The sequence below is a fragment of the Leucoraja erinacea genome, chromosome 18, assembly GCF_028641065.1.
Source record: "Leucoraja erinacea ecotype New England chromosome 18, Leri_hhj_1, whole genome shotgun sequence".
Classification (NCBI taxonomy): Eukaryota; Metazoa; Chordata; class Chondrichthyes; order Rajiformes; family Rajidae; genus Leucoraja; species Leucoraja erinaceus.
In genome coordinates this window covers 9167779-9180757 of record NC_073394.1, presented here as the reverse complement: position 1 = coordinate 9180757, position 12979 = coordinate 9167779, and the positions used below count along the sequence as shown (strand labels likewise).

At 42.2% G+C, this 12979-nt stretch overlaps 1 long non-coding RNA gene across 1 annotated transcript in view; it reads left to right on the top strand.

Moving 5' to 3' along the window:
* Window positions 1-345: 345 nt before the first annotated feature.
* The window catches only part of LOC129705622 (uncharacterized), a 29459-nt gene continuing 16825 nt past the window's right edge, over window positions 346-12979 (top strand). Inside the window, exon 1 of the long non-coding RNA XR_008724926.1 lies at window positions 346-1494. This is a non-coding gene — a long non-coding RNA (uncharacterized LOC129705622). The remainder of the gene's footprint in view (window positions 1495-12979) is intronic.

Genomic DNA, 12979 nt, shown 5'->3' with positions numbered 1-12979 from the left:
TTCTCTGCTTTTATCTGAAATTTAAAAATAAAATCCAAGATGGACGATCACGTTATCCCAGAATTTGAAAATAAGAGGCAGACGCGAGGAATATGAAATAAAATCAGAAAATGATGAAGACACCTGGTAGCTCAGGCAGCATCTGTGGAAAGTGAAACAGCGATAAGGTTTTAGGTCGAAGAATTGACGGAGAAATGTTAACTGTTATTGCCCCACCTGCTGAATATTTCCAGCATTTTCTGTTTTGTTTTAATCGAGGAAATATCTCATCCAGTCATTAGATACTAAACCATTAAGGGGTAAAACCGCAGGGAGCAAGGGAGATAAAGATACAAATCAGAGATATATTGTGACAAAAAAAAATAAGGCGTGTATTTGTATAATTTTAAGCGGTAGCAGCCAAATTTCAAATTGGAGATTGCAGATTGCAAATTTCAAATTAGGCCTGTTGTGCTGCTGCAAGTTAGAATTTCATTGTTCGTTTTCAGGATACATGACAACAAAACACTCTTGACCCTTTCACTAGATAATTGTTACTGGTGAGAGTAGACCTTATTGTGGCATGCGATTGCCACATTAATCTGTATCAAGCGAGCAAACCAAGTTCGATGAAGATCTGAAGATAGACACAATGCTCAACGGGTCAGGCAGTACCGCGGAGAAAAGGGATGGGTGACGTTTCGGGTCGGGACCCTTCTTCAGGCTGACTCCTAGTCTGGAGCAGAAGGGTCCTGCCCCGAAATGTCACCCATCCGTGTTCTCCAGAGATGCTGCCTGACCCGCTGTTACTCCAGCACGTTGTGCCTATCTTTGGTACAAACCAACATCTGCAGTTCTAAACCAACAATCCACATTTCGAGGAAGATCTAATCCGGTCAAGACTACTCATTTAGTTAATTACGTTAATTTTTCTGACACAAACACTGCAGCAAGGATAACTTTTTTTTTTGCACTAATCACGTTCGAGAGACGTGTAGGAAGGAAGTGCAGATGCCGGTTGCCACCGTAGACACAAAATGCGGGACAGGCAGAATCTCCGGGTAGAAGGAATGGCCGGGTGACGTATCGGGTCGAGACCCTTCTTCAGGAACGTCACCCATTCCCACTATCCGGAGATACTGCCTGACCCGCCGAGTTACTCCAGCATTTTATGTCTATCACATGAGAGACACTTCAGGTGATTCCGGTACTATTAAAGCGTGAAGGATCGCAGTTAGTATTTAGTGATCCAGATCTAGGGATGCTGCCTGGCCCGCTGAGTTACTGGGGTTTGTGGCATTTAGGGAGCGTTTGATACAGATTAATTCTGGGACAGGCAGTGTCGGGCTGGGGCTGGGGCCGGCGCCGCCCCTCCTCGCTGGCTGCGGGCCTGGGCCGACACTCCCGCGTGCGGGCGTCTGGAGAGAAGACCCTCCTTCACTTCCGACACATTAGACTTTTGCGCCGTGGTTGGGATGGGCCACTCTCACAAAATGCCAGCGTACGACAAGGACGGTAAGAACAGTTCACTCAACGCAAACTTTAGGGCATTTGTTCCTTGCGCCCGCGGAAATCTCGAGACGAGGGAGTTCTGAAGCTGCATTCACTCGATTGAGGACATTTTCTTGACTTTCCAAGAAGCAACGAGCCATGGCTTTACCAGTGGTTGTCTGTCTAACTGAAAACTCTATTCCCCCACCTCTCACCGTCTCTCCCTGTCTCCCACTCGCATCTTCTCCCTCTCTCTCGCTGTTACACCCCGCTCTCCCCGCTTTGTTTATTCTCAAATGACCTTTGAAAAATCCCATGATTCCTTGCGTTTTTCGGAATACCGAACTGGCCTATTCAAATGAATTCCATTGCGTGAATGATTGGCCTGGATATGGCGCTAGGAATGTTTCCTTAGTACGTTAAATGGCGGCCTGTGGAACAACCATAATGTTTCTGTCTACTCAACTAATCAGCTTCCATTTGAGTTTTTTTCGCTATTACTTTTAGTGATTACCGCATGGAAATAAGTCCTTGGCTCACCGAGTCCATGCCGGCCATTGATCACCCGTTCACACTAGTAATGTGTTATCCCACTTTCTCATTCACTCCTTACACCGTAGGGGCAGTTTTACAGAGGCCAATTAATCTGCAGACTCACATGTCTTTGTGATTGATGTATGAGGAAACGTGAACCCCCACACACACACACCAATCCAGCATGCTTCACTCCTATCTGCAAATCCCACCTTTCTCCTCCCCTCTGCTCTCATCTTCCCACATCCCGATGCCTGACCTTACATTCCACTCCTCCTCTTCTTTCCTCGTCATGTACAACCCATCCCAATTCTTGACAATGGTGTCAGTTGCGACTCAGGGAACGCACTATTATCTCTGAGCCAGAAGGTCATTGGCTCAAGTAATCAACCATGGATCTAGCTACATTCTTAGGTAGAACTTCAAAGGAGTGCAGTGAAAATCTTTGCTGTGCTCTGGTCAATAACTATCTTTTAGCCAGTCTCAAAGAGATGTTTTAATATTTACCATATTCATGTTCATGGGACCTTGCTGATAAAAAATAAATACAGCAAAGCTTTCTATATTGCAACAGTTTAAAACTGTTTTTTGGATGTTCTAAGCTCTAGGAAGTTATATGTTCGAAGATGGATTCCGACCCAAATCATTGTCTATCCATTCCCTCCACAGATGCTGCTCAGCCCACTGAGATCCTCTGGAACTTTGCGTTTTACTATACCTTTGTTTGTTTTCTGTAGCTTCCTTGGTCACAGGAGGATAATGATTCAAGTTCCCTTCCAGAGATTCAGAAACAGAAGTTAGGCTCTCATTCCAGTGCAGATGGAAAGAGTTCTGCACCATCTAAAGTGTCACTTTCCACATGAAATATGGATGCAAAACAATTCTTGGGACTATTTTGGACAGCATTGGTCCCCAACCCCATTGCATCAAAGGTTCTACATTGTGCTTCCATTCTCTTCACTCCACGGTTCAGTACTGATTTTGCCAAATGCTCATCCCTCAAAACTTGCTGGTTGGCAGGTTAATTGGCCATTGTAAATTCCCCTTCGCGTGTCGGTGAAATGGTCTAGTCAGGCGAGGAATTGACGGGAACGTGGGGAGAATAAAAAATAGGAATAGTGAAGAATGAGCGCTCGCTAGTTCATGCAGTTTAAGGCCATGTTTCTGTGCGGTGTCTCGTTGACTCAGTATTTGCTGCTAAGTCATCATTGCCAAAAGGAAATAGGTTATCCAGTCATTATCACATCACCCTGTGTTGGATTTGGATGTGTGTGAGTTGATCCCCATATACCATTGTAATTTTGAGCACTCTTCAAAATTACTGCATTGGTTAAGACTGTGAATGACAAATCAGAAATCCAAGTCGTCCTTTCATACTTATTGATTCCTTCAACTACAGGTTTAGTGGGTGTAAGCTATTCTCTCCGGTTGACATCCTTCAGACATCCCCCCCCAGAAACGTTTGTGCGGTAATTGAATAAAGATTACAAGCTTGTGCACTTCAAGTAAAAGCAAACACTTCATATTGTTACCAAAGGATTTTCATATGCTATTCTTTGTAGCATTAATTAGTGCCTTATTTACTCTGTTTAGTTGTTCGTGGAGTGATAGGCATTTCCTCTTCGCTACTGGCAGATGTGCTGTAGTTGTTGATGTACTGGGCTGGTGTTTTGCTATAGATACCCAGTTTCAGACAGGCATCTGGATAATGAAATGCATAAAATGAGGAAATTCTGGAAACACTCAATGTCAGGCACCATCTGTGGAGATAAAAAAAGAGTTAAGGCTTTACGTCACTGATTTTTCATCAGACCCAGAAGAAGTTAGAAATTTATCGAAGGAAGAGATTTTGTGCTCTTTTGTGTATCTCCGTAAATGGTGCCTGACCCGCTGAGTTACTCCAGCACTTTGTGTCCATCAGACACGAACCTCGTTGGTTTTGCTTTCTCATATAATAATGTCCGTTTTGCAGACATCAGAACAGCAATTGGACACCTGGCCCTTTGAGCTGGCTCTGCTATTTATCAAGATTGAAATTGATCTTCCACCTCACTTACCGTCGATATCACCACCTGCCAAACAACCTCACCCCCCCCCCCCCCCCCCCCCCGCCTCCACCCCTCACCTGTACCCACATATCATTGCCAGGCTTTGTGCTGCCACCACCTCTCTTACGTCTTTCTCCCTCCCTCCCCTACCCAAAATGTTACCACTCCATGTTCTCCGGAGATACTGCCCAACCTGCATAGCTGCTCCAACATTTAGTGTCGTTAGTGAACTAGCATCTACAGTTCCTTGTAACCATTTAACCGTATAACCATATAACAATTACAGCACGGAAACAGGCCATCTCGGCCCTACAAGTCCGTGCCGACAACTTTTTTTCCCTTAGTCCCACCTGCCGGCACTCATACCATAACCCTCCATTCCCTTCTCATCCATATGCCTATCCAATTTATTTTTAAATGATACCAACGAACCTGCCTCCACCACTTCCACTGGAAGCTCATTCCACACCGCTACCACTCTCTGAGTAAAGAAGTTCCCCCTCATATTACCCCTTGTAGTACCATTTCATTTGATTTCATGAAAACTTCTCACCTGTCAGGCATTCTCCCGCCCTCACCTCTCTTTTCCAGCATTTTCGTCCAAATTACATTAAGTCTTTTGACTCAAAATGTCACCTGTCCATTCCCTTCACAGATGTGACGAGACCTGCTGAATTCCTCCAGCACCTTTGCTCAAGATTCCAGCATCTGGGTTTTCCTGCTTTTCAAAAAAATGATCTCGGCTTTGACTGAATCCAGCCCCTGACCCTCCAAACCTTTCTGGGATAGAGAATTCCAAGGTTCACCATCTCTGAGTCTGACAATCTTAGTCTAATGAACAGTAATCTCAGTTTTAACCGGCCAACCTCTCATTCTTAACTGGTACTCCTGGATTTGTCAGCCCAGGGAAGACACCCTCCCTCAATCCAGACTTCCAGCTCTTTAACAGATTTATGTTTCCATAAAATGTCCTATCATTCATCTAAGCTCTGGGAGAATACAACCCCAGTTGACTCAGCCTCTCTTACATGGCAATCCCACCACCCTGGAACCAATCCCATCTACATAAACTGCATTCCTTCCATGGCATGTGTATCAGATGAAGAGACCAACATATGTTACCCCAGTTATGGTCTCACCAAGGCCCAATATAATTGCAATAAGTCACCTTTCTGCTGCTGCCAAGCCTTCTCATTATAAAAATGAACAAACTGCTTACTCTCTTCCTCACTGCTGCACCTGCATGTTGGCTTTCAGTGACACAGCCAAGGTACCTTGAACAATAGAACTACCCATTCCCTTACCATTTAACAAATACTCCGTTTAGATTTTAGCGGTTTACAAACAGTTGGTATTTTTCAAAGATAAATTTCACTGACCTCATTGATTTTTGCCGGTTCCAGAATTGGTCCTACAGTTAAATGCAGAATCCACTGAGCACACGGGTGACATTTAACTTATGAACATGGGTCTCTTGCTACACAGTGGATTAGACTCCAATCAACATTCATAACTTTGCCTCCCACACATCTGTGATCTATGGACATCCCAAAGCACATTGCAGCCAGTGAAGTGCTTTTGAGGCATAGGCAGTGTCGACAGTCAGACTCTTCTCCTCAGGGTGGAAATATCAAAGGCTGGAGGGCATTGGTTAAAGGTGAGAAGGGGAAAGTTTATAGGAGATGTGAGGTGTGATTAGAGTGGTGTGTGACTCAAACATACTGTACTTGCAAGGGTGGTGGTGAAGGCATTTAAGAGGCTTTTAAAGAAGTACATGTATATGCAGGGAATAGAGGGATGTAGATAACATGGCCTTAACTTGGTGTCATGTTTGGTACGTTTGCGATCAGAGTCTGTTCATCAGCTATACTGCTCTATGTTCTGTGTTAAGCCCAAGTCTCACAACCAGCAATGAAGTAATTACCAAATAAACTGAATTTTTTGAAAATCATTTAGGGCTCCATATTGGGTAGAGAGCCAGAACTGTCTTGACACATTGTTCGTTGGAACAATGTCATAGGATCTTTTATATACAACTGTTCAGTTTAGTTTAGTTTAGTTTATTGCCATGTGTACCAAGGTGCATTGAAAAGCTTTTGTTGTGTGCTAACCAGTCAGTGAACATCTGAGATGAAGGAACTGCCCAGTGGACAGACTATACATGATTACAATCGAGTCATCCGCAGTGTAACAGACACATGATAAAGGGAATACCATTCAGTGCAAGATTAAGTCCAGTGTGGCCCGATAAAGGTAGTTCGAGAACCTCCAATGAGGTAGATAGCAGCTCAGGACTGCTCTCTAGTTGGTGGTAAGGTGGTTTAGTTGCCTGATAACAGCTGGGAAGAAACTGTCCCTGGATTTTGAGGTGTGCATTTTCACATTTCTGTACCTCTTGCCTGATGGCAGATGGGGAGAAGAGGGAGTAACTGGAGTGAGACACACCCTTGATTATGCTGGTGGCCTTGCCGAGGCAGTGTGAAGTGTAGATGGAGTGAATGGAAGGGAGATTGGTTTGTGTGAGAGAAAGGTTAGGGCACCAATTTCCAATAGATGACACATTCTCATGCCGCACAAGAGAGACAAGCCCAACTGGCTGGAATGACCATTGATTCTGTACCTGAATGGATCTGAGATGAAGGAACTGCCCACTGCTGAAACATGTGGTCTGACAATAACTTGGATCAGATTGCAAACTGGAGTCTAACAGCCATGTTATGCAGTAGGCAGAATGATGGCCTACTGGTAATAAAAAGTGTTATGTCCTTTGAAGCTTCTGGTGTAGGTTGGTAGATTCTGAATGTTCTGGGATTTGGAGGGGAGGATTGCAATTTTCATGCACATACAAAGGTAAAATGAAAGACTCTCAGCACTTTTTTTAAAGCAAGTTCAACAATGTGAAGATGCATATTTGAGGCAGCCTCAAACCTCAAACCTACACAGAGTTTGATGGTTTCTCTGATAGAATATCAAATCATTGCATATTGAAGCCAGATTAGAACTTGATTCTGGTTTTTGACCTGAGTTATACTGTCAGTCTTAGTTGCAGTGAAGAAGAAGTCACGAGATAATGATGCAAAAACTGACATCATAACCACACGCTTGGTGCACTTGCAAAGCAGATTGTCAGTCTCACAGAGAAGGTATATTGACAGATTCACATGAAGAAGCACTCAAAATTGCTTCATATCCTTTCAAAAGTGCCATTTAACTGAAGCCCAGGCACAGCAGTGTATGAATTGGGAGTGTGTGGCCGATGACAGAATGGGGTTGTGGGTTTCAGGTATTAGCTATTATATTAACAGATCCCTGATGACATCGCTCATGGTAAGTTTGTACCATGGTGGAACAGTAGGATGTGACTGTTGGTGGATGGCTTATTGCGTCACTTTGGAAAGAAATTTGCCTTCAGATAATTTCTTTCTTTATTCTTTCCTGAGAATCAAGTAAAAATTGTATCTCATGCTGTTGTTTAATTCATCATCCGGGGTCTGAAGGTAGTTGGGCAAAGCCATATCTCTTGTCCATCCCTAGCTGCCATGAAGATGTTCTACCAAGCCACCTTGAACCATTGCAGTCCTTCAGGTGAATGTACACCCTGAGTAGCGCTGATGGGTAGGGTTAAGGATCCAATTACTGGATTAGATCCACCACTGGGCCTAATCCAGGATTTAGATCCAATGATGGTGAAGGACTGGCGGATATACCTTTTCCTTCTGTTTCAGGCTTTTGAATGGTCCTCCTGTAAGTTACGGTACAGTCCGACTAATCCCTAACCTATTGCGAACATTAGACTTAATCTATGAACTGCTCGCCACAAAGCTGAGAACTATATTTCGCTCTCTGTATTTAGATCCAGTGATGGTGAGGGACTGGCGATGCAGCTTATTCTCCTTATTCCCCTCTGTTATTAGGCTTTTGAATGGTCCTTCCATAAGCTGGGGTACTATCTGATTCATCTCTACACGGACTAAGTCTAATGCTCTTTGTGTCTTCCCCTTTGCGCTACCTATTGTACTTGAGTTTGACCTGATTGCATTTATGTATAGTTTTAGTTGATCTAAACACAAACACAATCAAATCCAACTCAAGTACCATGGGTAAACATAGAAACAGAGAAACATAGAAAATAGGTGCAGGAGTAGGCCATTCGGCCCTTCGAGCCTGCACCACCTTTCAATATGATCATGGCTGATCATCCAACTCAGTATCCTGTACCTGCCTTCTCTCCATACCCCCTGATCTCTTTAGCCACAAGGACCACATCTAACTCCCTCTTAAATATAGCCAATGAACTGGCCTCAACTATATTCTGTGGCCGAGAATTCCAGAGATTCACCACTCTCTGTGTGAAAATCTTTTTTCTCATCTCGGTCCTAAAGGATTTCCCCCTTATCCTTAAACTGTGACCCCTTGTCCTGGACTTCCCCAACATTGGGAACAATCTTCCTGCATCTAGTTTGTCCAACCCCTTAAGAATTTTGTAAGTTTCTATAAGATCCCCCCTCAATCTTCTAAATTCTAACGAGTACAAGCCGAGTCTATCCAGTCTTTCTTCATATGAAATTCCTGACATTCCAGGAATCAGTCTGGTGAACCTTCTCTGTACACCCTCTATGGCAATAGGTATGGTAGTACTCTGGGGAAGATACAGAGAGCAAAATATAGTTCTGATTGCATAGTAGGCAAAAGAAAACCTTTCACTGTATCTCTGTACTTGTGACAATAATAAACCAAAACCTAAACGTAATTCAGGATGGTGTGCATGTTGGAGGGACACCTGCAGATGGTGGTGTTCCCATGTGCCTGCTGCAACAATCCCCGACAATACAAATAAAATCTTAACTTAAAATATGACGCGGAAGGTGGTTTTGATGGAGTCTAAATACTTAAGGCCCTCCTGTGCCACTTTTTTGTGCATTAAACGTGTACAGTGACTCGCACTAACACAATCAGACCGTCCAAAAATATTCTCCAAATTGGGAAATATTATCGAACACAGTAGCAAGGAAAGTTCACAGCTTCAGCGACATGGTTCTTATAATGTGACTGACACCTTTCATTTAAGGAACTGGACAGATTAAGGGTGGCACCCTGGCACAGTGGTAGAGTTGCTGCCTAACAGTGCTGGAGATCCGGATTCGATCCTGACTGCGGGTGCTGTCTGTATGCAGTTTGTACGATCTCCTGTGACCACATAGGCTTTCTCCAGGTTTCTTCACACACTCTAAAGACATACAGGTTTGTAGGTTCATTTGCTTCGGTGAATTTGTAAATTGTCCTGAGTGTATAGAATGGTGTTAGTGTGCAGGGTGATCGCTGGCCGGCGTGGACTCAGTGGGCCAAAGGGCCTATTTGCATGCTGTATCTCTACAGTCTAAAGTAGGTTCCCATGCATTGAGTTGTCCCAAGCCACCATGAAGTGTGGGCTGATTACAGCAAACAAGTCCCATCAATGTTTAAAGGCAGATGTGGTTAATGAAGGAAATGCCATTGATTAGTTCTCCAGAATGCAGAGAGAGCAAGAAATATTGTATGCAAGAGTTGATGTGATGGTGCAGACCCTTTAGTATGCCATCTTGTTTTGGGTGCACAATTCTGCTATTACTTTGTCTGTGAAAAGCGACGGTTGTATTTTGCCGCCTGCTATTAGTGAAGAAAATTTACCCCCCCCCCCCAGAATATGATGTAATCGGGGATGTGAATGACGAAAGGAAAATGTCAGCCATGTTGGGGTGAATCACTACCTTATGTGGCCAGGCCAATTTCCAGATTAATGCGATTTGACCTGGAAATTATCACTGCTACTGTTTAGCCCGAGGAAAATAGATTTTATCTGCAATTCATGCTTAAAAACAAGATGCAGAAATGGGTGCAATTAAGTCCAAAGAAGCATCCCGACCCGAAACATTGCCTATCCTTGTCTTCGAGAGATGCTGCCAGGCTCACCGATTTATTCCAGCATTTTGAGTCTCTTTTTAAATGTGTTTCCTAGGTACCTATGTATCTCTTATTTGAGAAGGGACCAGTGGTAGATTAGAACTGATTTGCACCTAACCCCACGTTGGGTTGGGCATATTTCACGGATCTTTTTAGGAGATCATGTCTAACTAACACTGGTCCACTATGACAAGAGGAATGGTACCAAGGCTCGCTGGGTCATGTGTGTCTGGTCCTGATCTTTAGTTGAGAATAGAATCGGACTGCTCCAGGTATACCAGAACCCACTAAGCACAGCTGGCCAATCGAATAGAGAGCAGACTATCCCCAGCTTAATTTGAAAATCCTTCCCTTCAACTAAACTGATGTCATGTCTGCAAACTTCTGCAAGCCTAAAACTATGTATTCTCACATGCCTTAAGAAATCCCCGTGGATCAACATCTGAGCTCTTCCACCTCAGCTGTCAAAGTACTAAATTCCTATCTCATCCTCTCTACCTTGCTGTACATTCTTTCCCCCCAGGGCCCTACTTAAAAGTGTGACCAAGTTGTTAGTCTTTTCTAAAGCCTTTGTTGGTTTGTATTGATTGAGCTCCTGTAAAGCTTCTTTGAAAGTTTGGTCTTATCGAAGGCATTAAATAAATAGATGCTCAATGGAATTTTCCTTTATATGGATTGTTTTATTTTGCACTAGTATTACTGTTATTAATTTATTGTATTTTTTATTATTTTGTTTATCTGTCTGTACTTCATTTACGGGCCCATTAAGGTGCTGCAAGTCAGAATTTAATTGTTCTGTTTTCCGTACCTTTACCGATTAAACGCTCTTGACTCTTGAGATCAATGGTGAGAATTGTGTGGTGTACCCAAAGCAATGTCACCAAAATATTCCGACAGATTAAGGTACTTCCAAAGTCGATATATATCTCCCCGCTTTCCATAGTGTTTTCTACATATTAAATTGTGGCTGCTTGCCATTCTTTAATAATGATAGAATTTGAAAGACTGAACTACAAGATATATAAATATACTCATGCCATGTTGACTTCACGGGAACTCAAGAAGCATGGTGAAAAAAGAGTGGTGCAGTGTGTGAATTAGATGCCACATTATATATAGGGGTACTATATAGTATAAAATAAACGTTGTAATAACCATATCATGTCTTTGCTTAATTGAGTTGCAATGTGAAATGTATAATCAAAGTCTACATCCACAAACAGAATGCAGATGTGATGAATTTTTTTGCTTTTGTGTCACGTATAGCTGTATTATTATGTTTTTTGCTACCCTTCAATTCGATTCCTTTCTCCTCTAAAGGCAGTGATTTACAATGGGTACAATTCCATCAGTTGTCCCATTACCTAAACTATTGTACCCAAGCATCTTCCTGCAGGTGACTGCATTTTTAGTTTCAGAACGGTTCGTATTAATTCGCAAAACCCGCTTTGAGCTAAACCCGGGACTGTACTCACATAAAGGCCACACATTTACATGTCTGATGGCTGGAATATCAAATTATTTTCCTCTTTCTGTCTCAGAGTCACCAAGGATAATTGTAATTACACAACATCTGACCTGGCTGGGATGAGCCAGCTCAGCTCAAAGCAGGAATCAGTTCTGAGGGCTTCTTGCCTTTGTAGTCAACCACATTTCATGTGATACAGTACCCACTGTGCTATTGGGGAGCTCAGATAATTTGAGGTTTAGATCATTGTGAAACAGCGAGATTAAAGAAACTGAACCAACTCCAACTGTGGATAAAATATGTGGGATGGGAGCCAGATTTTTAAGATAATTAAGGAAATTGCTGAGGCAAACGTAAAGCATTGAAGAGGCATAGGAGAGAATAATAACCCAAGGGAATCAAGAGTTAAACCTAACTTTTAAATAAACTTTCCTTGTAATCACTGACTTATGGAATAGACTGCCACCTAGTGCAATTATAATGAGTCTGGTGATGCATTCTGATGGGAATTGGACTGAAGCGTCAAATAATTGTAACAGATAGATCTGGGCAGAAGGACACAGAGAAGGATATATGAAACCAATCAAGGCAAGAGGCAGAGTTTTGTGTTGAATAAAAGATAAAAGCAGTCACAGAGATTTTTGGGTTGGGATTATTTCATGATGAGAGTTGGACTTGTGAGGCTTGTTTGTTCATAATATATCAATGATGACAATACCCATTTTTTCTAATTAATGCTAACAGACTTCCAGCCAAGAAATACAACCAACCTTTTCAGTTGGATAAAACTTTAGACAACATCATCTGGAACTCATTAACCATTTTTTTCCGTTGTCACTCCATTTTTGATCTTGGTAGTATAAAATATATCAAATCTATGGTTGGATAAGTCTACAAATATTGGAAAATGAAGTTTGCAAATGTAAATACAGATAATATCGACAAATGAAACCACATTTGCTATGCAATCGATAGTGTATCAGTTTGAATTTCTGTTTGAAAGTAAAGCAAGTTACATGTAGTATTAGGTATCTATTTCCTACATTAATACAGATTAGTGCACACTTCCTACATCATCATGCTGAAATGTCTCTCCTTACCAAAGTGCTCCATTCAGACCCATATAATCCATATTGGAACATGTTGAAAGCCTGGTGAAACAGTTTGAGAATGGAGATTACATTAGTGTTACTCCAACATGAACCCAAAACTCATAACAGTAACTGCTATTTTACCTCTACAAATGAATGTTGACGTCATTGCAATTGGTGTATTCAAATTCACCGCAGCATAGCAATATCTACAATATCCATATTATGTTAGTCCTTTGTAAATGATGACTTGATATTCAATGGTGAAGTGTTACAGCAGAGTTATGCCACGATAGTTTTTTGTATCACAGCATAATTTCATGATATAGGAATAGTCAGTACCAGAAGACCATTTTGGTTCCAAAATATAGAATCATTATTAAAGGCTTTTTCCTCCACTTCATTTGTAAAAAGGCAAGATCATTTTG